The 3810-nt window shown below is 30.3% G+C and overlaps 1 long non-coding RNA gene across 1 annotated transcript; it reads left to right on the plus strand.

The window, feature by feature from the left end:
* LOC126725234 (uncharacterized) lies at positions 1 to 2027 on the plus strand. The gene is made up of 3 exons (XR_007655367.1): positions 1 to 170; positions 774 to 827; positions 1758 to 2027. It is a non-coding gene; the product is annotated as an uncharacterized LOC126725234 (long non-coding RNA).
* Positions 2028 to 3810: the final 1783 nt, after the last annotated feature.

Consider the following 3810-nt stretch of genomic DNA (forward strand, 5'->3'; position numbering starts at 1 on the left):
CACTCTTGTTCTCCTTTTCTTTTCTTTTTCAGTCAACACAACACACATACACACACTCCTCTCCCTCACCCTCCCACCGGTACATTCCTCATCATCACCCCTACCATTTTTTCCAGCAAAATCACTAGAAAATCCTCAAGAACATCACATCTTCACACAAGTTAATTGAGGTAGAATTTTTAATCTCTTTTGATGAGTATTATGTTCTTGTTTGAGGTTATTTTACCCAAACTTTAATATTGATTTTCATGTGATTTAAGAGCTTTGGAAATGATATTCATGTGTTATATATGTGGGTTTTGGTCTTGGTGGATGTATTTGATGAGTGTGTTCATGATTTTTACAATGTTGGGTATCTAAGGCTTGTTATGGTGAAAATTTAGGGGTTTTGAGGTATAATTTGTGAAATAAATTGTGAATATAATTTTATGGTTTATTTGGAGCTAGTTTAAGATCTAAATTGTTTGTTTGAAAGGATATTGTGACTTTGGTGTCATGGGTCTCTTGATGATGTTGTGAAAACCATGTGGAAACTATTTATAAATTATTGAGGTTTTGATGTTAGAAATAATACCTTGTATGATTCATAAGTATAATGGGAGTCTATGTCTTGTAAAGTAATTGGTTGAGAAACTTTGGAGATGGAAAATATTATTTGTGAGGCTAAATCTAGGCTTGCCTAATTTAGTGCTTATTTGGCAATTCCTAATATGTACTTAGATACAATTTCAAGCTTTGTGCTCATTGTGATAGATTTGCTTGACATTGTTTAGGTTCTAGCTAATCTCCCCTTGGAGCTTGGAGAATTAGGATTTTGCGGTTGCTAGGTAAGTAGCTTTTTAATGGGTATTTTTGAAAAATAACCATATCTTATAAATATTGTTTTTGGGTCAAACACATTTTGGAAAATTAATGGTGGAACTATGTTTTTCTAAAAGGTGTTGTGTTATGACCCTACTGTATATATGATTATATATGAAAATGCATATTCTTATTGCATATGGGGGATTTGCATGATTTGTTAGCAAAGAAAAGACTAGCATCTTTGATTAAATTCTAGAAAATGCGTATTATGGATTTATTGCATTATTTGCAAAAATATAAAGATGCTTTATCTTGGCCTATGTTATTTGGGAAGTTAATACAAAATCTCTTTGGCAAGAAATAAGTTGAAGGCATTGAGAACCTTGGGCATTCAAATGTTTTATGAAACTACTTAGAAGTGAAATTATGTATTTTGAATTAAAGTTATGTGAGCTCTTTATGTTCTACCCATGTGCTGTGACATGTGATTACTCGGTGATTACCTAGCTGTGTTGACATTAGTATCTTAGCACCCGTCTTTGTGATGGTTATTAGTTCCGGCTTTGTGTCGGCGATGAGTTCCGGCTTTGTGTCGGCAGTTTAGTTCCGGCTTTGTGTCGGCGATTATCATGTGGCCTTGGGTTAGATTTTCTGGTTTGGAACGGTGTTAATATTGCTCACAGTATAGTAAGTAGTTTCATGTTGAGATATTTTGAGGAATATATAGTATGTAATCTCATGAGAACATTTTGAGAAGCTTTGTGCTGTGTCAATTTATTCATTCTTGTCATATTATTTTTGGGAAATGGTTTTGTAGAAACTATTTGGAAACTCCCGAATTAAAAGCATGATTTGTAAATTGTTACCATCATGAAACTTGCATTTCCCCCACCCCCTTTAATTATGCTACTTACTGGGCTTTGTCTCATTCCATTATTTTTATAACTTTTCAGAGTAGGCAACAATCTTTTGAGACAGCTTTTTGGTGGCTAATAGTAGTTAGACTAACTACTGATGAAGGCTGAATTTTTGTGTAATGGATATATTAGATGGTGTACATCTTAGACTAGGCTTGACTCATTCTTTTGTATATTATAGTGGTTATGACTGTATTTCCACTGTTGGGACAAGCTGTTGTTATGTAATTGTTGTTTTCAGACCTCTATTCTTTTGTGGCCTATGGTCCTTGTAATTAATGCTTAGAGCTCTGACTTACTCTGAAAGTATATTCTATGAGATGATTATGATAATTCTTGTTGTTGGCGCTTGATAATAATTATGTGGATTGAATTGTCAAAAAGGAAAAATTTACAGGTACTTGAGACATCTCTCTCATGTTTTGGACCCTTTGGGGTTTGGGGCGTGACAAGCGCTACCGAACTTGATTAGGGTGGAGAGATTTACAACTCCAAACCTGGGGGCCTTCACACAATAACTCAAATGGGAAGTGGCCATTTTCCAAATGAAGGCTATGGAAAAGCAAGTTATTTTCAAAATATTCAATACGTGGATTCGAAAGGAAATTTAATAGATGTTGAGGTCGAAAGGTTGGTTCCAGATGCAACGAAACCTTCCTGCTATAATATAGACGTACAAAATGATAAGAGTGGTAAAAATGATAGCCGTATAAAAAATAAGATACATATTTGAAAATCAAAATGTCAATTTTTAATTTTTATTGGTAATGCATATTTACTATTTTCACAGTATCATCAAGAATTGGGGTCCAATTATATTTTCAATAATGTCCCTAAAAATATATGGAGTTGCAAAAAAATAAGATAGTGAAAGAGAAGAAAACATAAATAGTGAAAGAAAATCGTGAGGAAGGAAAAAAAAAAAAGTGTTGAAGTTGCAAATTCATCAAATAAAAAAAATAAAAAGAAGAAGAAATAGTAGCTGCATAAAATAGCATTGAAGGTACATACAAGAAGCAAACAAAAAGTAAAATTTATGAATTCAGATCAGGTACAATTGTAATCTATGGATAAGATTGAAAGTTAGAAATATAATTTTTAGGGCAAATTACAACTTATTCACCCATGGTTTAGCTGAAATTACGTTTTCTATCTATGGTATAAAATTTGACACTTTACTCACCTAGGGTTTGATCAAAATTTAAGTTGCTTATCTGTGGTTTGAAATCTCATAATGCAAGTGTTCTGTTTGATTTTTTTTTTATCTGATTTGATCTTGTATTTTTATATTTTTTGTGTTTTTTGAGAAGAGAAACATAAAAGTGAAGCAAAATCAAATATTTAATCATGTTTTTAACAGACATGGGTTAAGAAAATCTAACTGAACTAATCTCAGATGAATAATGTCAAATTTCAAATTACAGGTAAGTAACTTAAATTTCAGCCAAATTACAAGTGGGTAAGTTATAATTTGCCTTATATTTTAAGATTAATTATTAAATTAAATATGTTAAAAAGAAGTAAAAAGAGTTAAAGTTCAAAAGCTAAAAACACAAAAATACTAGTATTATGCCCGTACGATGTACGGTTTAATCAAGAATCATGTGTAAATTAATGAAAAAAATTATATTAATTAAAATTAAATAGATAATAAAAATAAAATAATCTTTTACTCTATTATATATATATATATATATATATATATATATATAATGAAGTAACTTTAATTTATATAATGAATGCATATTGTGTAAAATTAAGTTTTAATAATTAAAAAAAAAATCATATAAAAGTCCAAAATTAATTGAAAGGAATATGGTAAATAATTATGCAACTAATATAAAAGGAGATGCCTTAAAAATATAAAGGGAGCTTGCATAATTACAACTCAAGTGCATATTTAAATGAAAAACCTTGAATTCAGTAATTAAAAATAATAATTGAAAGTATATTTAAGCGGTAACCTCAATGCAGTAGTTAAGTATTATGAATAACCCAAATTACTAAATATTAAAAAAATAAAAATAGATAAACTTATGTAAGAATTGAATTTTTATCTTTGAAAGTGAGGGGGGAGGCACCAAATTTC

Source organism: Quercus robur, chromosome 5, assembly GCF_932294415.1.
Source record: "Quercus robur chromosome 5, dhQueRobu3.1, whole genome shotgun sequence".
Classification (NCBI taxonomy): Eukaryota; Viridiplantae; Streptophyta; class Magnoliopsida; order Fagales; family Fagaceae; genus Quercus; species Quercus robur.